General features: G+C 39.0%; 1 pseudogene; it reads left to right on the top strand.

The window, feature by feature from the left end:
- Positions 1 to 15640: 15640 nt before the first annotated feature.
- On the top strand, positions 15641 to 23449 carry LOC137946135 (protease Do-like 10, mitochondrial; annotated as a pseudogene).
- The last annotated feature ends 2585 nt before the right edge of the window (positions 23450 to 26034 follow it).

Genomic DNA, 26034 nt, shown 5'->3' with positions numbered 1-26034 from the left:
CTGATCCAGTGCTGTTGTGGCGACGTCGTCAAACGCTGTTCTAGTAAGAATTTAAGGCTGTAGTGATCCGTGCGTATGAGAAAAGCCCGGCCCCAGAGATAAGGCCTCCAATGTTGGACCGCTTTGGCCAACCCAATCAATTCGCGCTCATAGGCTGCCAGTTTGTGATGGCGGACTGCCAACTGTCTGCTAAAATAAGCAATAGGATGGCCCAACTGCTGTAAAACGGCCCCCATGCCCACGCCCGAAGCGTCGCACTCTACCAGGAACAATTCGTCGAAGTTGGGAAGTTGTAATACTGGCGCGGATGCGAGGGCAGCTTTGAGTGCCACAAATGACGTGGTGGCCCCCTCATTCCAAATAAAGGAATTTTTCTTGAGTAAACTCGTCAATGGTGCCGCCACTGGCCCATAGTTCTGAATAAATTTACGGTAGTAGCCCGCAAGACCCAGAAAACCCCGTAATGCAGAACACGACTGTGGTTGCGGCCACTCGTGAATAGCTCGGATCTTCTCGGGATCCACCGTAACCCCCTCATGTGAGATAATGTGTCCCAGATATCCCACGTGTGAAGCCGCAAAAGAACACTTGGAGTGTTTCAAATAGAGCTGATGTGCTCTTAACAAGTCGAAAACAATCCTCAAGTGTGCCAAGTGCTCCTCAACCGACTTGCTATATATCAAAATATCATCGAAAAATACAAGAACAAATTTTCGAAGATAGGGGCTAAATACCTCGTTCATCAAAGCTTGAAAAGTGGAGGGTGCATTGGATAACCCGAACGGCATGACGACGAACTCAAAGTGGCCATGGTGTGTGCGGAACGCCGTCTTCTCAATATCAGAGGGGTGCATCCGGACCTGATGGTATCCCGAACGGAGGTCGAGTTTAGTGAATAACCATGACCCATGTAACTCATCCAGAAGCTCATCCACTACAGGAATCGGTAACTTGTCTTTTACTGTCTGCACGTTCAACTCCAGATAATCTACGCAGAACCTCCATGTCCCATCATGTTTCTTCACAAGTAAGACGGGTGAAGAGAACGGGGAGCGGCTGGGACGAATAAGACCTTGTTTCAACATCTCATGGCACTGACGCTCTATCTCGTCCTTCTGAAGGTGTGGGTAACGGTATGGTCGCACGACCACTACCTCAGAACCTGGTTTCAGACAGATCCTGTGGTCACAGTGCCTCATGGGAGGCAACCCCGAAGGCTCCTGGAAGAGGTCATAGAACTCCTCAACCAGACCATCACTAGTACTGTCAGGCTGATCCTGTGTCTGCAAAGTGTGTATGCGGTGGGCCCTGTCCACCTGACAGCCCTGTAAGAGCACCCGACTTCCGGCCAAATCAAAGCTCATGGTTAAAGCCGAAAAGTCCCACAGAATGGGCCCCAATGTTTGTAACCATTTAATGCCTAAAACCATATCAAATCCCGCTAGGGGAATAACAAAAAATTCCGCATTAAATGAAGTAAATCCAATGGAAAAAGTTACCGCCTTACTAATCCCATAGCTAGGGACCTTCTCGCCATTGGCCACTGAGACGGTGGCTGTCGGATGAGTGTGTATCTGGAGCTGGAGATGTTGTGCGGCTGTCAAACTCAGAAAATTGTGTGTACTCCCCGAGTCGACTAGTCCCACTAGTTCTCGGTCAATGACATGAGCTCGGACTTGCATTGTAGTAGGCGATTTCTGCCCAGTAATAGCATGCAAGGATATCTCTGGTGGTTCCTCCTCAATAATATCCTCTGGTTCCTCTGGATCCTCGGAATCCTCCATCTCGAGCCAAAATAATTGTTTACATTGGTGTCCGACCCGATACTGCTCATCGCAGTTATAACAGAGATTTTTGGACCGCCTTTCTGCTATCTCCGCACTCGTCAATTTTTTTATAAAGCTCGGTAAGGAATTACCAGGGCGGGGATCGACTACCCGAGTCGTAGTCGAAGTGTGTCTGGATGGTGCTGCTGTAGATGTTCCCTGAGATGAATTATAGCGGCGCCCTTGCCATGTGGAGGAAGTGTTCCTCTCACTCGACCAACCCGGCTTACGTTGCTGCAACTGTTGTCGTTGTTCCATTGCTCGGGCCATATTCATGGCATGAGCTAGATCCGTGGGCATAAGGAGTTCTACCTCTAGCCGTAAATACTCATTGAGACCTGCTGTGAATAAGGAGACCTGCTGGTCAACCAATACCCTCTCTCCAGCACGAGCCAACTTTTCCTGGAAGAGTTTTTGATAGTGTTCCACTGAACCCGTTTGTCTCAATAAGACTAACTCTCCCAAGGGGTTGCTGTTGGCGGGAGGCCCAAATCTAACTGTGCATAGATTTTTAAATTCTCCCCAAGTCATTCCCGGTCTCTCTTTCTCTACTTGAGTCACCCATAACATGGCTTCATCTGTCATATGGAAAGAGGCTAGTTGCACCTTATCCCATTCAATAGTCCCTTGGTTCAAAAAAAAATTTTCACATCTATGCAACCAAATTACGGGATCCACAGAACCATTGAAAGAGGGAAACTCTAACTTGGTGTACCTTGGGATTGTGCCTCCATGCTGAGGTGCTTGGACAGCAGTACGCCCAGGCCACTGCTCCCCTCTTCTGTGATATGGTTGAGCAACCTCTCTCACCTCTGGACTCTGATGTCTCTCTGTCCTCAACTCCTGTAGCATGCTAATGATTCGGCTCATCTCTTCTTCCAAACCACAAACCTTTCCCAACACTGGTTGTGCTGTTTCAAGGCTATCTTCTATCTTTTGTATCCTGATTTGGATTTCTTCATTGCTGATATTATCCCCCATGTTACCCTGCTCTGATACCAAGTTGTTACGGTCCCGAGTCATGGATCGAGTAACACGGCGTGGGATTTGTGAATCCAGCACTCAGAATTTACTCACTTCACGTCAAGGGTCTGTGTATGAGTATTTCTCCTTAACCAATGCTTGGCCAGGAGGAAAGATCCTCTTTTGAGGGTCCTACCGAGTTGTTGTGCTAGGTAGAAGACCCCACAACAATGCTGACCTTGCTAGAGCAAGGTGCTCTCTTTTTTTGGTCACGGCAAAGAGGGTTTGGCCCTCTTTGTTGCTGCTCTAGCTAAGAATGCAATCCTTCTTTCTTAAATAACTTGAAACACGAGTTTGGGATAGATTAATACCTCTTCTTTGATGCTATGATCAGCTCCCACGTTGCACCAGGAATTGCTCAAGATTTGAGGATAAAAATCCTCACTTTGCTGCTTGGTAAGGGAGGAATTCGGCCTCTCTTGTTGCTGCTGCCAAGAAGGAGGATAGATCTCCTCTTTGGGCTCGGAAAAGGGGCAGGAAGCTCCTTTTCTTAATAGGGATGATGGTGGATGAATTTGGGTGAAGATGGATGGCAATGGAGGGTGAATGATAGGTTGGATTTTTGGAGTAAACCCTAAACTCGGGATCAAGAGGTGATCCCAACCTATTTAGACTAGGTTATTCTAAAATCTCAAAGCTTACCTATTTCATTCATACCTATCCCTTAAATAGGGAGTTTTAGGGTTAGGGTTACAATAATTCCCCATAATGCCCTTACATAAAAAGTAATTAGAAATAACTCCTACTTAAAACAATATAAGAAATAAATCCTACTTAAAACAATATTAGAAATAAATCCTACTCAAAGAAATATAAGAATTAAATCCTATTGAGTGAGTTGTTGTTGTCTTCTTCGTTGTGTGACTCGGTGTGCTATTGAGTCCACAACACACTGGAGGCCCTATCTCTGGGGGTGCCATTTTCTCATACGGACCGATCATTGCAGTCTGAAGTATCTCCTGGAGCAGCATCTTACCACTTCCCCCCAACAACATTGGTTGAGCAAATTGATGGGGTTTGATTTCATAGTAGAGTATAAACCGGGCACCCTTAATGTGGGGGCATATGCCTTTTCTCACCGGGACCTGCCTGAGCCTCGGTTACACGCTATCAGTCAGCCCAGATTTCTTTTGCTCGACACTATTTGGGATGAAACACAGCAGCATCCAAAACTCCTTGAGTTATATCATAATATTGAGGAGGGTACAATGGATAGTAATTGAGCCATCCAGGCTCGTCTTATATTTTTCTGGAACCGGATATATCTCCATCACACCTCGCCACTCATTCACAGCATCTTGTCCACGTTTCATGATAGCACACATGAGGGAAGGCAGAAAACATATTTCTGTCTCAGTCTGGATTTTTATTGGCGGGGCATGAAGAGAAGTGTGACGGACTATGTGACAGCTTATCAAATGTGCCAGTGGAACAAAGCCGAATCCTTAAGTCCAGCAGGGTTGCTCCAACCACTCCAGTTACATTCACAGGTTTGGTCCAATATTTCCATGGATTTTATCGATGGACTGCCGCCATCTTCGGGCAAATCAGTTATTTTTGTGGTGGTTGACCGCTTATCAAAATATGCACATTTTCTACCTCTGGCGCATCCCTACGCAGCAGGTCACGTCTCCCAGCTCTTCATGTATTCTATTATCAGATTACATGGGGTGCCTACGTCCATTACTAGTGACAGAGATGTCATCTTAACCAATACTTTCTGGAAGGAACTCTTCAAACTACAAGGCACCAAGTTGGCCTTCTCTTCTGCCTACCACCCGCAGACTGATGGCCAGATAGAGTTAGTCAACCCTACCCTTGAGATGTACCTCCGTTGTTTTGTGGGCGACTTGCCTAAACGGTGGGTTAGGTGGCTGGCATGGGCAGAATTCTATTATAACACCTCTTACCACAGCGCACATGGCACAACCCCTTTCAAGGTCTTATATGGCAGAGATCCACCCTGGCTTTTATCGTATGAACCCGGTTCTTCCAAGGTGGCCACCCTGGACCAGGTTTTAGTAGAATGGGACGCAATGCTTAGCCATGTGCGCACTCATCTCCAAGCCACACAACAAGCAATGAAACCCTCTTATGATAAAAACCACCATGAAGTGGTCTTCTCTCCGGGGGATTATGTGTGGCTTCGTCTTCAACATTACCGGCAGCTCTCCCTAATGGCCTCCAAGTGTCACAAATTATCTCCTAAGTTTTATGGGCCCTTTCCAGTGCTGGAACGCATTGGCATAGTCGCCTACCGCTTGCAGCTTCCCCCAGATGCTAAGCTTGATAATGTCTTTCACGTCTCACAATTGAAGGCCTTCAATGGTGAATCTCCATTGCTACATACACCCTTGCCACTGCTGTAGGAGGGATGGGTGCTTTCCACTCCAACTCAGGTGTTGCAGGCTCGCCGAATTCAGGGCAACTGGGATATTTTAGTGCAGTGGGCAGATACTGATCCCATTGACACTACATGGAAGCCCTTGGCGTCATTTAAGGCTATCTACCCCACTTTCGAGCTTGAGGACAAACTCTTTCTCCAAGAGGGGGTGATGTTATGGACTCCATAGCATCTCGGGTAATTAACAGACGTAGGATTTAAATTATGGATTTTCCTTTTTATGTATGTTGGTTTGGTTTGGTTTAATTGTAATTCTCGTGACTTGGTGACCCAAGGGTTGGGTTTGTCATTTGCGTCCCTAATCCTATTTATAGGGGAGAAGGGCTTTATTGAAATAAATTAGAAAGGTAGAGGTTGGATTCTCCCTTCTGAGGTCCAGGTCGAGCCTCTTCCAAGGCTCAACTCGTTTTCACTATTGCACACACCAAACACAGGAAACTCCTCTCCACGTCAAGAACAAACCTGGAGGGAAGAGAAGGAAGAAGGGTGACGGGATCTGTGGCCCAGGAAGACCCTAACATGTTGTCCTATGGAGGGACACAGTGGTGGATACCTCAAATCAATGCCGATAGACACACTATCGATAGAAGACAGAGTGTGCCCTACATCCAGCATTAGGATTGGAGTATGAAGCAATGACTTACCGGCTAGGAGTGATTTTTACTCTCACTTATATAATGCCGCAGGGCCTCATGGTAGGATGCAACTGCATGAGGGGAAATGTTGGAAGATGAAGGCATATTGGAAGATGTGTCATTTTATACAAAAATATTCTATACATCATTTCCAGTTAGCTGGGAGTTCATGTTGTTATCTCACCCCAACTTGAGGGGGAGTGTTGGAAGATAAGCTCAAGCCCACACGACCAAGGAAGGGCTACATATCTAAGATTATTATAAGATGGATCACACGACCAAGGAAGGCCCTAAGATGGGCCCAAGCCCATAAGAAGTAGGACCTACAATGATTACCATGAGCTGGCATCCTTATCACATCAGTTGGAAGATCAAGAAGGACTCACAAACGTATCTTTATCTTAGGATCACGACCAAGAAGAGTTTTAGTTTGAGTTATGTTTGTCTTTTATCAATATTGAAATATTTAATTATGCTAGGACTTATCTTTAAGCGTTAGAGTTTGGGTGTAATTGGGACAAGGGTAGTTTTATTATAATTGGACTCTACTACCTTCCTCTATTATAAATAGAGGTTCATGTACTCTGATTACAACAAGTTATTGATGTCAATGAAGTATTTCACTTTTCCATAAATTCAACATCCCCCTCAAGCTGGGTGGTAATGGGAGTGATCCCTGCTTGAACCAAATATCATAGATATAGAAATAAGCCCAAATAACAGAGATGTATAGATAAGCCCTCAAACCAGGGAGAAGTGAGATATTTTCTTGATATATCAACTCAAAAAGTGACGCAAAACAATGGACATAAATTCGGATTTTTCAATGCAACAGAATACCAACATGATCTTTGATTCTTCCAAAGTGAATATATCTTTAAATATAGATCCGATCGACATGAAATGTTCTCCTTCTGAAACTATACTTAAATATATCTCCTCCAAGTATAACTTAACATCATAAAATATAATTATTAGAAGATAAATGAGCTAATGGATTTCACTCTCTGTCATCTTGCCGAATGAAGCACTGTTTCTCCTTTTTTTCCAAGATCAATACCTCCTTATAAAAAAATCATAACGAGAATTGGTTGAATAGGTAAGAAAATAGACTTGCGTATCTTTCTTTTTATATATAATTCTCCATATAAAGTCTCTTTATTGATAACAAAAAATACCTCATATGTTGAAGCTTTTTGCTGCTGCATGAACCTCTTTTTCAATCTGACCTTTGCTATTTCTAATATCGATTTCTCTTTGTAGATAACTGAAATAAAAAATTGGTTGAATATATAAAAGAATACACTTATAAATCTTTCTTTTGATATATATTTCTCTATATTAATTTTAGTTCTTGATAGCATAAAATACCTTGGAATCTTAAGCTTTCTACTGCTGCTTGAACCTTTTTGCAATCTGACCTTCGCTCATGCAAATATTGATATCTTTCTGTAGACAAATCTAATTGGAAAAATTCATTTTTCCTTGGAAATTATACTCAAATATATTTTCGTAAATATATAATTTGCAATATGAAAATCTCAGTATAGAGGTAAAAAATGCAAATGAAATTATAGGTGTAGGGACTGGAAAAGAAAATTACGAACCTTGACTTAAGGTTTAGAGAAAAATATCTCATTATTTCTATGGGTTGACCAAGTCAACTCACAGAACCCGCTCTGATACCATGTTGAATTTATGGAAAAGAAAAATACCTCATTGACATCATAAAATTTTTATATCAAAAGCAAGATCTTTAAGTTTATTATTTTACCTATTCAACCAATTTTTTTATTTGAGTTATCTAAAAAGAGAAATTGATATTTGAAGCAACTAAGGTCAGATTGCAAAAGAGGTTCGAGCAACAGTAAAAAGCTTCAAATTCTAAGGTATTTTATGCTATCAAGAAAGAGATTTTATATGGAGAATTATATATCAAAAGAAATATATGTAAGTCTATTTTTTACCTATTCAACCGATTCTCGGTATGATTTTTTTATAATGAGATATTAATCTTGGAAGAGTCAATGGTCATGCAGGAAAAAAAGGAGAAACAATACTTAGTTCTGCCAGATGACAGAGACCAAAATCTATCTGATTATTTATCTTTTGATAATTATATTTTATGAAGGGAAGTTATACTTGGATGAAAGGTATTTAAGACTACTTTTAGAAGAAGAAAATTTCATGTCAATCTGATCTATATTTAATGATATATTCACATTGGAAGAATCAAAGGTCATGCGGGTATTCTGTTATATTGAAAAATCTGAATTTATGCCATTTGTTTTGTGTCACTGTTTGAGTTGCTATATCAAGAAATTATCTCACTTCTCCCTGGTTTAAGGGCTTATTACTACATCTATGTTAATTGTTGCATCTATGATATTTGGTTCAAGTTGGGATCACTGCCATTACCTCCCAGCTTGAGGGGAAGAAGTAGAAGAAGTACAAGAGAGAGGTATTTTATTCCTTATGTTGTGGATAAGTTTATGTGACCCAAATATTCAAGAAAGGGGCAGCACAAAAGATGAAGTTTGTGCATCTAAGAAGAAATTTTTATATCGGATTATTTCATGGGTTCTTTTACAAAGTTTATTATTTGGTTCGTGTTATATGTGTTGAAAGATGATCATGTTATATTCAGCTACAATTATTATGTCTCTTTGGGGACATTATTATTGAAGAAGAGGTGGCCTCATACCATTATTTATTTGTCCCCGTCAAAAATATAAAAAATATAAATGGTTGGGATTCCATGACGGAGGAACTTAATACCCATCAAAAATATCAAATGTCAACAGTTGGGATTCCATGACGGAGGAACTAAATATCCCGTCAAATATATAAAAAATTGTCAACGGTTGGGATTCCATGATGGAGGAAATTAATACCTCATAAAAAATATCAAATGCCAACGGTTGGGACACCATGACGAAGGAACTTATTATTAAATCTATGTTATACCCCCCTTGAATTGGCCAGCTGGGCCTCATGGAAGAGAGCACTAGCGTGAGGGGGAGTGTTGGAAGATTGGAGGGCTACCATTTTATACAAAAAGATTCTATACATAATTTGTTGCAAGCTGGGAGTTCTTGATGTTCCAACAAAGAGCAATGGTTCATGTATCAAATTGAGGACTAAAAAGAAAAGGTGGAAAAGGAGAGCTTACCTCAAATGAATTTGGAGACTCCACAGGTGTAGTGTTAGCTAATGCTTCAGGGGGCAGGGTAGGCACATCAATACGCCATGAGTTGTTGAGTTATCAATTGATACAATAGGTTTAGAAAACTCATTAGCTGTAGAAAAACCAGATGGGACACCAGTGGATGGGTAAAAGGGTTGGTCCTCAAAGAATGTGACATCACTAGAAATAAACAGTTTTCTAAGAGACGGATTACAATATACATATCCTTTATGAGTATGAGAGTACCCCAAAAAATGCATTTAAGTGCCCTAAAATCCAATTTAGTAGTATGGAGATAAGTATTATAAACAAAACAGGTACACCCAAAAACTCTCAAAGGAAGAGTGAACAACTTATCACCAAGAAAGAGATAACAATATGGTGACTGGTTGCCAAGCACTGAAGAAGGTAACCATGTAGACTTACAGTCTCTCTTTTAATAAGATTTACAATCTCTCTTTTAATAAGAACAACCATGTAATCTAAGAGAAATCATCCACAAAAGTAACGAAATACTTTGATTGGGAAACATTTGAGATGTTCATAGGGCCCCATATGTTAGTATGAACTAAAGAAAATGGGGCAACACTTTTGGTTTCACCGAGGAGAATAAACACTCCGTTGGTGTTTACTTACTTGGCAGTCTTCACAGTTGAGACTGGAATGGACTATAAAGTAGGACTAATCTATTTGAGAGATTGAAGGGATGGATGTCCTAGCCTATTATGCCACTGAAGAGTTGTATGCTTGAGCACTGGTAGTGGTTGTTAGTGCTGATGAATCAAGATAGTAGAACCCCCCTCGTTCACGACATCCACCAATAACCTGCTTTGTCTTCATATCCTGAAGAACACAAGAAGAGGGGGGAAAAGTGATGGAACATTTAAACTTTTTTGTGAATTGACTAACGGATAAAAGGTTTAATGGAAACTCAGACACAAATAAGACATCTTTTAAATGAAGAGTAGATGTAACAAATATGGACCCCTGTTGTGGACTCAATAGCACACCGAGTCACACAACGAAGAAGACAACAACAACTCACTCAATAGGATTTAATTCTTATATTTCTTTGAGTAGGATTTATTTCTTATATTGTTTTAAGTAGGAGTTATTTCTAATTACTTTATATGTAAGGGCATTATGGGGAATTATTGTAACCCTAACCCTAAAACTCCTTGACGTGACCTATTTAAGGGAAAGGTATGAATGAAATAGGTAAGCTTTGAGATTTTAGAATAACCTAGTCTAAACATGTTGAGATCACCTCTTGATCTCGAGTTTAGGGTTTACTCCAAAAATCGAACCTATCCTTCACCCTCCATTGCCATCCATCTTCACCCAAATTCATCCCTCATCATCCATACTAAGAAGAGGAGCTTCCTACCCCTTTTCCAAGCCCAAAGAGAGGATCTTCTCTCATCACCAGCGTCAACAACAAGTTGGGATCAATTTCCATCTTGACGAGCAGCAAAAGAGGAAGAATTTTGGTTCTTTCACGTGAAGGGTTAGAACAACTCTTCTTGCTGGGAATTCATCACGAAAAAAGAGCAAGGACAACCATCAACGGGAGCCAAGGCAGCCCCCCCCCCCCCCCCCAAGCTGGGCCTTCAAGTCCTAGAACGAGCTGCATCAAATCAGGGTTGAAACCTGATTTACATGAGCAAGAACATGTATTCCTCCATTCTTTCTCCATCTGAATTACTTCCATTCTATCTATAACTTTAGCACTAGAATGAGACCATAAAAAAGGGAGACTGATCACTGGTGGAAGAGTACCCAAAGAATGGATCTTTAACCCTCCTTACCGAGTCCAGCAACTCAGTACCAGTGCTGGATTCATAACTCCCACGCTATGTTACTCGATCCATGACCCGGGACCGTAACAACCCCACCCCACGTACCTTGGTTTGGGATCCATCAGCTATAGAAACAAATTTTTCAGGTAAAAGATTTATAAAATTCAGGTGGGTACCGTCACCTATCAAGTACTCAAAGGTTCCAGAGTCAATGATCCAAGATGGAGAAGTAGTTGAAACCATACCTGTTATAGAGGTAGCAACAATAGAAGAAATTTGGTTGGAAATGGCTTGGCTAGTTGTGTAAGCCATTAGACGCTTTATTTTCTGAAGTAATGCAAATTCTTCAGTAGAGAGTCTTTTGGCCTCTGGTTTTTTTAAGAGCCATTGTAGTGCAAGTTGACAACAGTGATAATCCACAATAACCAATCTGAGGATTTTCTTATTTTACAAAAAAAAATATCCCAATATGCAGCAACGAGAGTAATAAGACACAAAGAACGTGTCAAGCTAGGTTAAGATCCCGAGTTAAGCCGAGTCGGGAGACTGAGTCCAACCAACCAAGGTACCAAGTCAGATTGAGTCAAGCGACCGAGTCAAGTCGAGTCAGGTACCGAGTCAATATGTTGAGTGAAGCCGAGTCAATATACAAATTTATATAAGAATTTAAGCCTCTGGATTAAGATGTTGAGGTATCGAGTCAACTTAAGCTAAGTGATACCAGGTTTCAAACTTCGGACGTTCAATAATTAATAATAAGATTTAATCAGATACCACCTAATCATATGGCCATTGATCATATTTAATCTCTCAAGCAACGCCAACTGAATACTAGCTCGTGATGTAATAGATTATCAGATGGCGAGACAACTACAAATTTAAAGATGTAATGTTAGCATGTCTATTTGATTCATGTTGATTTAAGTTTCGAAAAGTATTCCAACCATACAGAATATCAAGTCAAATGACGACGACCAACAACAAAGTTGTTGCAATGGCTAGAATGGTGGAATCAATGAAGAGATTTAATACCAAACTCAACTATATAAATCCAACAAAGCTATATCAACTGTGAATATATACGAATCTGTCTTGGTTGCCAGCCAAGAAGATATACCAAACCTTCTGAGAAAATTATGACAACACTAGAGATCTGCTGCTAAGAATCAATCTAATATGGTCAACTGGATTAGATGCCAAAAACTTTCAAAGGAAAATGAGACACCAACTGGAATGGCGCCACAAGAGTTAGCAATCATGTAGAAACTTTGTTATGGTGATTGTTCAGTAGAGATTTAGATTTCAACTGGACATATGCAAGATTTTAATCAACAACTTTCAAAAATAAATCGCGTAGCAGAGGTTTATCAGAGATTTTAGCAATCAACTGGGCGTATCGAAATTGGATCCTTAAAAGAGGCTAAATCCTATTATTGATGTCAATGAAGTAGATCCTTCTTTTTGTCAAAGACAACAATCTGGTGCTTAATTAAAGATGAAACTATCACTGGCAATGAAGCTTTAATCAAGCTTTGATCTTTGAACAATGTAGGGACGTCCAAAAAAAACAGCAATCTTAAAGTAAGTATTGTAGTTAACAACGCTGAAGCAGAATAGAGATACCAAATAGAGATCATGATCTTATGATAAAAATAGCAACATCCAAAAAAAGTGTATAATCCCTAGGTGGCAAGCTTTCATGCTTTTGCAGTGGCAAGAAAAAAATTCAACGATGAGAGCAATTCGACAAGGCTTTTGCTTCCCTGCTGAGATGAAGCGCAAGATAATATGATTGATTTGATACCAGTGATCGATCCCAGGGTAACATCTACTGGTAGGAACGAAAGCATGTAAGTATCATGTGGGTTGTGTAATCGCGGACTAAAGGTATCTGGCTTAAGTCTCTGGATGAAGTTGTTGGACGAAGGCCTTTTTGCTAAGTAGTTCTTTTACCAACAACACTCATTGACTTATACATAGAGACTGGACACCAATTACCGCCAAGATGGCATCAAAGGCTTACGGTTTGTTTGATAAGGGAAACAAAAGACGTCCCTCAAAGCCCTTAGAACGATCTCTACATTTATAAATTACTAGAAGCTCTTAGCTACTCTACTATAAAGGCATCAACAAGGATGACGGTCAATAGGCATGAACATGTGCTATGTTATCCTGGTCTTCAGACTTGATCATTGTGAATCACTTAACATAGGTTCCTAGAGAGAGAGAGGAAAAAAAATCCAAACTTTACCCATACAATCGAGTATGCAAATGGCAATATGATTCATGCAGTAGTTGTGTGCATGATTTCCATCTTGACTAGTGTTGTAGAAGTATATTGATAACAAATGAGCAAATGAGCAGATGATATGAGGAAAAAACCCAGAACTTGGGCAACATATTAGCATGCATAGCAATAAGCAATAGTACCAAATAACAGTAGTAAATTAGCAGCAGATACAAAAGAATAGTACTAATACCAACAGTAGTTTAGCAACAACAAAAGGAGTGATATGTTCATCCTTTGATTCAGGCATTATCAAAAAATTGCAACACCTCCATATTGCCCAGTTATTCATGAATCATAATCCGAACAAATAATTGGAATCCTGAAATCATAGCTCTGATACCATGTTGATTTCCGGATTCTTTACTATAAGGTCTTCAACCTAAGATAATGAAATAAAAGGGAAGAAGAAGAAGAAGAGGAAGAGGAATAAGAAGGAGAAAAAGAAGAAAGGAAGGACAACTAGGAGAGAGGAGAGAATAAGGGTTGTGGTAGAATACTCAACCCTCCCCCTTAACCTTTATTTATAGATATAAAAGTACATAAATTACAAGTATGCCCTTCATCCTAGAGAGAGTGAATGAGAGACAAAAAATAAGATTTTTACAATAATGCCACCAAAGTTTGTCTATGTCTTTCAACACCTTTAATGTTAAAACGACCATGATATTTATATAAAAGTCTCTTTCCTGAAGCCTTATTCAAATATCTGAGAATTTTCTCCAATGCTTGCCAGTGAGTAAGTTGCAGTTTATGCATGTATTGAGTAACCACACTTAAAACATGAAAAATGTCAGGTCTAGTCACAGTAAGAGAAATAAGCATTCCTACTAACCTCAAATATTTACCAACATCAATGTCTTTTCCAGAGCCTGCACATAGTTTGGTATTTGCATCTATAGGTGTATCAATCGGTCGACAACCCATCATTCTTGTATCTTCAAGTAGATCAAGTACATATTTCCTCTGAGATAAGACAATACCATGCTTGGACTAGAAAACTCCAATGCCATGGAAATATTTGAGGAATCATAGGTTCTTTGTTTGGAATTCACTGCATATCTTCTATTTGACTTTCCTTATGTTGTCTATATCAATACCTGTCAAAACAATATCATCTACATATACTGTCAGTGATACCATTCCCTTTGTCGTGTTTTTTACAAATACTGAATGATTTGCTGAACATCAGGTAAACACAAATTGAAGCATCGCTTGGCAAAACTTGTCAAACCAAGCACATGGAGATTGTTTTAAGCCATAAAAAGAATTCTGTAATTTACATAATTAAGTTGGCTCATGAATTAAAGAACTAGAAATAGGTTGTTTTCACTGAAGAACCAAAGTTGCTTTGTATCGCATGAACTAAAAATAGTTTGACTAATCATTGGACCACTTGTAAATAGGTTGATTTAGCTTGAGGTCCAATTTTGGCATGATTTATTGCGCAAATGTTAAAATGTTAAGCTAATGTTATCTCAGCCAAGATATGGGTATAGGTTCAACTTTAAACGAATTCTAGTCTTTTTTGGGGGGGTCAAATAACCAAATTAAAGTTTTATTCTTATCAAATTAATTGGATACAAATTTGGGTTTAAAAAGAATATCGATGTTACAAATGGTTAACCTTGCAATGAAAGTTTGAACCATAGCTTATCAAATTAGAGATATTAAATTATTTGGTGAAATAAATGTTTGATTTAGCATCAATTCGATGTTATAAGCCCTCAAAGAGGAACCTATCATCAAAGAGTACTCACCAAAGAGGATTGGTAGACTTTAAGCACAAGAAGAATTTAAAAAAAAAACTAAGTATCTTTTAATTATTTTATTTTGGTATAACAAGATATTTGGATTTATTCATGAAATTCAGAATTATTTATAAGGCAACAACTTCTATCCCTAGCTTTGCATGGGCCACCTTTTTCTCCTGGAGTACCACTACCGTCTTTTATGTAGATGGTTAAAACTCTGAAATTATAATTGGAATACAAAGCATTATTACATAAATATTATCAAATAAGGGCTTGCTACTCGATGTAAGAATATATGATTTAACAATCTCAAGATGAAATCAGCATTGCATTTCAGGAATAAGGATACTTGCGATTGTTCTGTTCTCCGGCTTCTCTGTTATTCTGAAATCACTCTGCTACTCCTTCCGATGGTAGAGATTCGGAATAATGTATTTCGAGTCCAGAGTTCTCGGGCCTCTCTGAAGCGTTCTGCATCTTCCACAACATCCTTCAACTGAGCAAGAAAACTGGCAAGTCCGACCAGAGGAATCCGCACAAAGGCGGTCCTTCCGACATACATCGTGGTGATTTTTACTGCTCCGTCGCCTTAAAGGTTGATAGATCGAATCGGAAAGCAAAATCTGCAGGATCGCCTCGCTTCCCTCTTCTCCTCTCTCGTCTTCGGGAAACCCGTCCGTCAGGCAATCGCTTCGCTGCTGGAGAAGCATCCTTGTGTGTTTTCCTATTACTCCTCCACTTGACTATTCTACAGACTGACATTAAAATTAGGTAATTCCTAACTTCCTTTGTTGTTTAAAAAAACACCAAAACATCTCCATTCACAAAATATAAGATGTGTGTAGTTACTCCATTTTTTACACTTGACGATTTATGTAATTCGCTATATATCTTTTGCAATTGTCTATTGACGTACCGCCGTGTGAGTCCATTTTCAGCAGGTCCAGCCCGAACAATAAACTCTATGACATGTTGGACGGTTTGGATTTGGACTTCGGAATGAGACCCAGCAATTCAACTCTTGTAAACCTCTTTGCGGGGACCCATAATCGGACTCTCCACCTCTTCGCGGGTCCGGAACTCTCCGACTAACAAACCTTGCAGCACCAAAGCGTCACTCCCCTCACCATGCTCTGTTCGTTGAGAAGCTTTCGCAAGCTCTCTACTTGCCGCCCTTTCCTATACGCTTCCCTCTCAGTTGGTCGCCTTTCTCCATTCCCTTCCCATTGTCTATCTCCCCATTTTTCTCTTTCTCTCGTCTCCACTTCATCCATAAACTGGACCTCCCCACGTACGAGCTACAAGCACTTCCATTCTATTTCTGGAGATGAAGAAGATGTTCCTCATCAAATTCCGTCTCGTTATGCTGACGCTTACGCTGCAATAGAGCTCGCTCTTGATTCGGTGGTCAAGATATTTAATGTGTCGAGTAGCCCCAATTACTTTCTTCCATGGCAGAACAAGTCTCAGAGGGAGACCATGGGATCGGGTAAGATAGACTTTTTGTCTTTTTCTTTTTTCTGAACTTAATGTCAAGCATGTAAGAGGCCCTCTTTTCTCCGTGGTTTTAATTTCGATTAGTGTTTAAGAGCTGAACGTTATTGTGTGCTTTTGAGTATGTTGGCTGAGCCGGGAAGTCTTTGAAGTTAGTTAATTTTGAGAAGCCATGTTGCAAACTGAATCTCACTTGAAATATATAGGCTCATTTTGTGCATTTTAGTTGATTGAAGGTGTGATGTGTAGATTAGCACGTGTTTGGATGCATTTGGTTAATGTTTTCTATCGAACATGATATGCCGAAACTAAACTAGGGAGTAAAGGAAATTGTTGGATTTAGTTGAGTAACAACTTTATGATTTATATGCAAGACCAACGTTTGATATAATGATCCAATAAATCACTCGTTTAGTCTTTCCTCAAATTGATTTCAGTGGACACGAAATACTGAAGTATTTGATATCTTGCATCACATTTTCATATCAATTGAATTGGTTATATTGTGTTTCGGAAAACTGAGCTGAGTGAGGAAGGTGGCAATGATATTATCATAAAGTACTTTAAGAAACACACCCTTTTTTTCAAATATGTAGCAGCTGAGTCATTTCTGTTCCAATTGTGGTGAGGGTTGTCTTCTGGTTTGGCTCTTGAGGCCTGGTAGTTAGGTGCTGAAGCGGGAAGCGGATGGATGCATGGCTGTCTGTCTTCAATGACAGTAAGTATATCATTTCTATTTTGTAGCTCCTACTGAAAACATTTTCAAAAAAGGGTTGTTTAACTGAAGAAAAGGATTTATCTGGAAGTATTTAAAAAAAAAAAAAACATTCCAGCAAATCCTTCTCATTTAAAAGAAAAGCAGTTAAACAACCCCTTTGAAGTAAAATCTTGTATTTACTGGTTCTCTGATTGTTAGTGGAGCAAATCAAGAGCGTCTGTCCCTGAAGCAGCAGTCTGATGTAGGTTCATTGAATTCAACATGAATAAAGTTATAACTACATATAAATAAATGTACATACATACACAATTTTATATACCAATATGTGCATATATGCCTATGTCTGGATTCAGACATTGGTATTTGTTCTTTTGTGCTATCCTCCAAAATCGCATTGTTGAGGTTTGAAATTGAGGATCTTGATCGTTCTAAAAACAAGGAGGAAATCATGCTTGATGATTACGGAACACAGGTGCATGCCAAAGCATTCAATATATTACTTTTAAGAAGCTTTTATAATAATAATTCTTGTGGTCTCATGTACTTGTAGTTTATGTTTTTTTTTTTTTTTTTGAATGTTGAATTCACCTGGTGAGACTTTAACCCATAACCTCACACTAAAGACCCCCCTATAAGACCATTGATCCAAAGGCCCCGGAAAGTAGCTGTTGGGAATATGCCGCAATCCAGAATCTGGTAGTTTATCCTCTCAATCCAGGTGACGTTTTTCCTACAATAGGCACATGTTTTAATTTGACACTCTGCTCTACTGTGGCATGGGAGTAAAACATGAAGAATGCTGTATTCTTGTGGATTTCAATCATTGTCCTACTGAAAAAAATAACTTTCATGACAAGATTTTGCAAACAATGAATCTTGAATTTGGTAGGTATGTAAAGGACATCTGATTTTCTTGTTCTGCGGTGCAGCCATGTTTATGGTAGCTACTTCCTTTCTAGCATTTGTCTAATTTTCAGTGGACACTTTCATAGGATTCATCATACCTGGTCAGCGGATTTTAACGAATGCTCATGTGGTAGCTGATCATACATTTGTTCTGGTGAGGAAACATGGTTCCCCTACCAAATATAGAGCAGAAGTTCAAGCTGTTGGACATGAATGTGATTTGGCCATTCTGACAGTTGAAAACGTAGAATTCTGGGATGGCTTGCATTTCGTAGAGCTTGGTGACATTCCTCTTCTACAAGAATCAGTGGCTGTTGTTGGGTATCCTCAAGGTATTAAATCTACTCTTATGCTGACAGTACTAAATTGAAACAAGGATCTTTAGTCCATTTCTTAGTTATTGAAACACTGCCTTTTGCTCTGGGTGCAGGTGGTGACAACATCTCTGTCACTAAAGGTGTTGTTTCTAGAGTTGAGCCAACACAGTATGTTCATGATACAACTCAGCTCATGACTATACAAATTGATGCAGCTATTAATCCCAGGAACAGTGGTGGGCCAGCAATTATGGGTGACAAGGTAGCTGGAGTGGCTTTCCAGAACCTGTCAGGTGCAGAGAATATTGGGTAAATTCTTAGTCTCCCCCCATATATGTCTTAATGACTGTTCAATATCCTTCTCAGTGTTGTTTAACTCTTTATTTTCCCATGTCATTTCAAGGGCTTATGTTTAGAACATTAACCTATAAAACTTGAAGACTGGAGAAACTAGAGAGTCTGATCATCGGCAGGTTTGTATTTTTTTTTTTTAACTAATTGCGTGTCATTTTGTTCCTTAAGAAATGAGTGTAAATAGTGCAGAGTGACAGTCGAGGGAGTAAAAAACAAGAAAAGAAGATTTTTGAGGTTTAGCTTATTTCATAAACATCCTTTTTCAGAAAGGAATAACAAACTTGCAGTTAATATGGAGTTACTAGGTGTTGTTTTCTTCCTAAATTTTCTATACTATTTTAAGAAAATATATATGGTTTAAATGCTCTAGATGGAAGTCAAAGAACTGATTAGTTTTGTAAATAAAATATGCTGTGTTAGCAAGTGTATTCTGTCATTGATAATAAGCTTTCCTGGAACTGATGTAAAATGATACTAAAACATTTTATGTAAATTTTGTAAATTAATTTGGGGTCCTTTACCCAGGTGAGAGTTGACTTGAGCCCCAAATCTCAAACTAAAAACCATTGTGGCCATTGTTGAAGAACAAGTATGTAAGAGTTTTACGTGACTCTCATAACAAGAAGTCTCACAAGAGTTAGAATTAATATGGTGGAGTCTAAAAGGAGTCCCACAGGAGGAAGTCTCACAGAAGAGTTTATTTGGAGATGTTTTAGTTCTGTAAGTCTTCTATTTATGATCAGTTATTCAATTGTTCTAGGACTTTGGGTGTAACTGGGATAAGGGTAGTTTAATTGTGATTGGATTCTAATTGTTTCACCTATTATAAATAGAGGCTCATTGTACTCAAATTACATTAAGTTAGTAAAATATTTTTTTTTTCCAGAAATTCAACATGGTATTAGAGCGGGTTTTGTGAGTTGACTCGGTCAACCCATAGAGATAATGTGATTTTTTTTATCTATCATCTCTAGTAGTTTAGGTTTGTATTCTATCTTTTTTCTTTCTTTCGTATCCTAGTACCTGTTGTTTTCTTGGCGTTTGCACCTCCATATTGAACTTTTCATATTACAAATTATATATTGATAGAAAGATCTTTGAGTCTACTTTCCAACGCAAAATGAATTTTGGCAATCAGAGTTTTCCACAAAGAGAAATCGATATTTGAAGTAACAAAGGTCAGACTACTAGAGAAGTTTGAGTAGCAGCAGAAAACTTCAATTTTCGAGGCATTTTATGCCATCGAGAATAAGACTTTATATGAAAAACTATATGTCAAAATAAAGATCTATAAGTCTATTTTCTTACCTATCAAACAAAATTCTCAATTTGTGTTTTTTAGAGGGAGATTTCAATATCGGAAGAGTCAATGGGCATGTTGGCCAAGGAAGAAAAAGTACTCAGTTCGGCCAAATTACAGAGTCCGAAGCCTATCAGATTCTTTCATTCAAAAGAATTATATTTTATGAAGAAATATTATACTTGAATGGAAGGTATCGAAGTCTAGTTTCAAGAGGAGAAAATTTAATGTCAATCTAATCTATATATAAGGAGATATTTGCGTCAGAGTCGGCAACTGTCAAGCTATAGAATGAAGAAAATAAAGAGGTCATAACAGATTTAAGAACGAGATTTTTTATGTCAAATTAAGTATCATATTAAATCTCTTTGAATCTAGTTTCTTAAGAAACAAACGGTTTGTGATTCTAATCTATATTGTGGGAGATATTGATATAAGAAGTACTAAAGGTCAGTTTTGCGAGAATCTCTCATTTTTCCTATTTTCTCTCCATGCATTGACGTGAATTGAATTCCATTTTCTCCTAAAATCTTATTTTTTTAACCAAATTTCTCTTCTAATAAGAGAATTATGGTCAGACTTAATCACTCCATGATGTGCTCGTTCAAGGAATGCAAAAATTTCTTACTTCGATGTTGTTTTCAAGTTTTGCATTTTTGTTACTTGGTTGTGAATCTTCCGCATCATCAATTCCAAAAATTATAGTCACCACAAAAAAAGTTATACTTGGTCAAATTTATTTAGTTCTACTTTTTTTGTCTCCCCTAGTTTTTTTTTTTTTTTTTTTTTAAAGATCACGTTCTAGATTCGTTTGGAAGTATGAGTGTTGCATAATCGCCTCCTTCCGATTAAAGTTGTTTTCCTCTAGTATTTATTCAATTTATCTTCTTGTGTTTTCATCACTTCAGAGCAATGCCTAGATCCACTACTTAAAAAGTATAGGAGTGTGCCCAACATCCAACTTGAGTTAAGTCTTTTATTCCACCCAAGAGGTGATTTGTGTTTGAGCTACCCTTGGAAAGTGAGTAGTCTCTTTGTTAAACCCTAAAATTCGGCAGTTTTTCTACCTTTAAAATTGAACAAAGTATATTTAAGACTATGACTATTTTGATTGGTGTATGGAGCTTTGTCATATGGCTAAGAGTGATTTTTTTTTTTCATATTGTGTTTTGTCCAAGCTGGGTCTCTACGTCTATTTTATCCCTAGTTTGAGGGAGAGAAGAAGAAAAAAAAGTACAAGAAAGGTATTTTATTCTACATGTTGAGGTAAATTTTATGTAACCTAAATATTCAATAAAGAGGGAGAACAAAAGATGAAGATTTTACATCCACGGAAAATATTTTTAGCTAATGAAAATTTAAGATTAAGATTGAAGTCCAAAAATCATTTTCATTGCAAGTTGAAGTTATAAACTCCGGCTTGAGGGGGAGTGTTGAAGAACAAGTATGAAAGAGTCTTACGTGACTCTTTCAACAAGAAGTCTCACAAGAGCCAAAATTAATATAGTGGAGTCTCATAGGTGGAAGTCTCACATAATAGTTTATTTACAGTTGTTTTAGTTATATTAGTCTTTTATATATGATCAGTTGTTCAATTATTCTAAGACTTATCTTTTAATATTTAACTTTGGGTGTAACTGGGACAAAGGTAGTTTAAATGTAGTTGGATTCTAGTTGTTTCCTCTATCATAAATAGATACACATTGTACTTAAATTACATTAAGTTAGTGAAGTATTTTTTTTTCTAGAAATTCAACAATTATTAAACACAAACCAAGTAGAATGCCACTGCAATGAACTAACGTACAACCATAAATGTATCCATTGCTTTAGCAAAAATTACTTGTCCTTTTTATGCTTTTCGACATTGTGAGGTTTTACTTGATGACCATGATAAACTTTAAGGACAATGGTGTTTGTCTTTTTTGTTATGCCTTTCAAATGGTGAGTCTGAAAGGGCAAAGTGGAATATTTCATTGAAAACACAATGATACTAAAGTATCACAAGTTTTTTGTTTTTCTCTAAACAGAAATTACCATTCCTTGAAATACAGTGATATTAAATTGCCACCTACCATTTACTTAAAAATCTGTTTTTCATTTTGCATGTATATCATACCAGTCCCCATAATTAAACAATTTATTGGGGGTGTGGAGGAGAGTGGAAAATATGTTGGATTTTGTTCACTGGGTCTATCCTGTCAGCCTACTGAGAATGTGCAACTGAGAGAGCACTTCCACATGCGTCCAGAGATGACAGGTGTCCTTGTAAGCAAAATAAATCCTCTGTCTGATGCATATAGGGTTCTTAAGACGGATGACATTATTTTTGCATTTGATGGGGTGCCTCTAGCCAATGATGGAACAGGTACATTCGTCCCTCTCTCGCTCTCTCTCATGTTTTCATTTTTTGGGGGTTATACTGTTTTTTTTATATATTTTGAAATAGAGGGGATTATACTGTTTGTTCATGCTCAATGCAAACTATCTGCAGTTCCTTTCAGGAATAGATAACGAATAACATTTGATCATCTAGTTTCTATGAAAAAACCCAACGAAACTGCTCAAGTCAGAATACTGAGGGATGGCGTGGAGCATTTAGTCAGCATAACATTGCAACCAGTAAGAATTTTGTCATTCAACTTTGCTGTAACCTTATGTCTGGTTTAGATCTATTTCTCTGGGCCTTGTTTGCTTGCTAACTAGAATGACAATGAAGGTTTTGTCAGTGGGCTCAGACTAGCATAATGAGTGGTGATTGGTTCTAGGCTAATAAAGGGTTTTGAATTGTTTACTAAAGTTCAAACTCTAAGCTGTTTTAAATTTTTTCCCCTCTGCCCTAAATGGCTGAATTGTAACCGCCGAAGGAGAGATTGAAGATTTAAAAAATTAAAATGGTGGTTGGCTTGGGACCTTCCATGTGCTTATTCAGGCACTGGATTAGTAACTGATAGTTTGTACTTTTGCGAACATTAGAAAAAATTGAGATCTAAAATTGCAATCTTCTCGAACAATAAAAACTGAACTTGCAAAAAGTTTGACGCTTTAATACTCAAAATTTGTTTCTTCCTCTCCTCCTTTCTGGATTCTGCTCTTTTTTATTTGATAAATTTTACACCATTAAAAAAAACGAATAAAAGGAAAAATACTTGACTAACCATTGAAACTTGAGTTGCAGATCAGTGACATTTTCCTTTCATGTTTCCTTTCTGCCTTTCTAAGAATATTTTCAGTGTTCCTTCTGCGCTGATTGCCTCTCTTCTTCTTCCTTTCTGGAACAGCTCTTGAGGGTTTTTGTTTGTTTGAAGCTACTTCTTATCAACTTGCTTGATTTGTTATTAGCACACTTTTTCTCTGCCAAATTATACAGTTACAAGCTTTAGTTCCAGTTCACCAGTATGATAAACTGCCCAGCTACTACATTTTTGTGTTATGGACTCCATAGCATCACGAGTTATCCATAGGCATAGGAATTAAATTATGTCAATTTACTTTTCATGTAAATTCAATTCGGTTTGGTTTACTTTATTTGGTTTGGTTTACTTTGGGTTGGTTCAGTGTAATGTGGCGTGAACCACTTGACCTATGGGTCATCTTGTATTTTCGTCCTCAACCCCATTTAGGGGGACGTGAAGGAAAAGAGAGGCAAGTATTGAGAAAATTATATTTTACAGGTCTGATTCTCCCTCAGAGGTCAAGGTCGGATTCTCCCTTTGAGGTCCAAGGTTGGGCTTCCTCCAAAGCTCCGTCGTTCTAATTGAGTTCCACCATTACTCGTTCAAGAAACAAGAATTCTCTTCCAACATCAAGATCATCCATGGACGGAAGAGAGGACAGAAGGGTGACTCATCCATGGCAAGGGAAGAACCTAACATTTTGGTATCAGACAGGTCCACCCTTGGGGATTCCTCTTCCCCTAACGATTTGAGACAGTTAGTGGAAGATACTAGGCAGAGGACAGATAACCAGGCTCATGCCCTGGAAGAGGTGCGTCAAGCAACCTCTGATTTGCGTGAGGCAATAAAATCAATGGATGCTGCCATCCAAGCTCTCCTCCGGCGACAAGAGGACCATGATACACGAGCCCAACCTCCATTTGCCTACTCTCCACCGGCCGACCACCATCCATTCCACTTACCACCTCCCCCACAACCACCAATGCGTCAACACCATCCCCATCTGGGGCCTGCCGTTCAAGGACCAAACACTGTGCCCAGGTATTTAAAACTTGACTTTCCTACATATGATGGGTCTAAGGACCCTTCGATTTGGTTAGCCAAGTGTGATCAGTTCTTTTACCATCAAAAAACACCTACAGATGAGAAAGTGTATTTGGTCGCCTACCACATGCTCGATGAAGCGCTTCTATGGTACCACCAATTCCGAAATGACCAAGTGGTTCAGGATTGGGCAACTTTTAGACAGTCTTGCATGATGAGATTTGGTCCTCCAGCTAGTAGCAATCCATTGGAAGAATTAATCAATTACAAACAAATTGGAATACTAGAGGTGTACCAAAAGACCTTCCAGGAAAGGTTAGCCCGAGCAAACCATTTTGTTAGCCACACACAGTATGTTCATATTTTTACTGTTGGTTTGACAGAAGCTCTGCGTTTAAAGTTGAATTACATGCTCCTACAGATTTAGACCACACTATGAATTTAGCCAGGGCAATTGAGCACAAGCAGCGTGTTTTAATTGAGTCACTGGTAAGAAAACCAGCTTGGCCAGGGAGGCACAATGCCTCAGCGCCAAACCCTTCCTCTGGCCCTCCAAGATTTAGAGACAGTGCAGCCCCACGCCCAGACATCTCTAATTCGGCTCCACCTGCTCCTTACTTCAAAAAACTGACTAGACAGGAAATGGACCAGAGAAAGGCCAAGGGCCTCTGTTTTAACTGCGATGAACAGTATGTCATTGGACACCACTGCAAACGATTATTCAGTATATGTCTGTGGGAGGATGGAGAAGAAATACCACCAGAGGAGGAAATTGTGGAAACTGACCAAGAAGATCCAGAGATTTCCCTTCATGCTATGACTGGTGTATGCAGTGCCAGCACAATGCAGGTTAAAGCCCAATTACATCATTTACAGTTACTGGCTTTAGTTGACTCGGGTAGTACACATAATTTCATCAGTCAGCAGGCGGCAGAACAACTTGGGTTAGTAGTACAGCAACAGACTGGTCTTTCTGTATCAGTAGCCAATGGGGCTAAAATTACTAGTGTAGGCATATCACCAGCCACACACTTTGATATTGAGGGATATGCATTTGTTGCAGATTTTCTGGTGATTCCACTATTAGGATTCGATTTGGTGCTAGGAATTAAATGGCTACAATTGTTGGGACCAATATTATGGGATTTCCAAGCTCTAACCATGTCTTTTATAGAGGACCAACATCAGATTATATTGCATGGCACACAAGCACCACTCACCTGCACACTACAGGTTGCCCAGGTCCAGTCCACCAACACATGTAAGTTATCTCACTTACTTACAGAATTTGAAGATATCTTTAAAGACTTTACTGCTTTATCGCCACTTAGGCAATGTGATCACCGTATCCATTTGAAAACGGGTACCGAGCCGGTAGTGGTGCGTCCATATCGTTACCCTCACTTACAGAAGGATGAGATTGAAAGGCAGTGCCAGCAGATGTTAGCACAGGGTATTATTTAGCCCAGTAGGTCTCCTTTTTCGTCACCGGTATTACTAGTCCGCAAGCATGATAAGTCATGGAGGTTCTGTGTGAATTACCGACAACTCAATGCTCATATGATTAAAGATAAATTTCCTATTCCAGTGGTGGACGAGCTGTTAGACGAGCTACATGGAGCTACTATTTTTACTAAACTCGATTTGAAATCTGGCTATTATCAAATCCGAGTTCATCCATCAGATGTGGAGAAAACAGCATTCCGCACGCATCACGGCCATTTTGAATTCCTCGTAATGCCATTTGGTCTGTCAAATGCGCCTTCCACCTTCCAGGTCCTCATGAATGAGGTATTTTCTTCTCTCTTGA

Source organism: Aristolochia californica, unplaced genomic scaffold, assembly GCF_029961685.1.
Source record: "Aristolochia californica isolate CCGP_79_NKW_82.1479 unplaced genomic scaffold, dmAriCali1.0.hap1 SCAF_1, whole genome shotgun sequence".
In the NCBI taxonomy this organism is placed as follows: Eukaryota; Viridiplantae; Streptophyta; class Magnoliopsida; order Piperales; family Aristolochiaceae; genus Aristolochia; species Aristolochia californica.
Note: the sequence above shows the minus strand (reverse complement) of the source record. Positions and strands in the feature narration are given on the sequence as shown.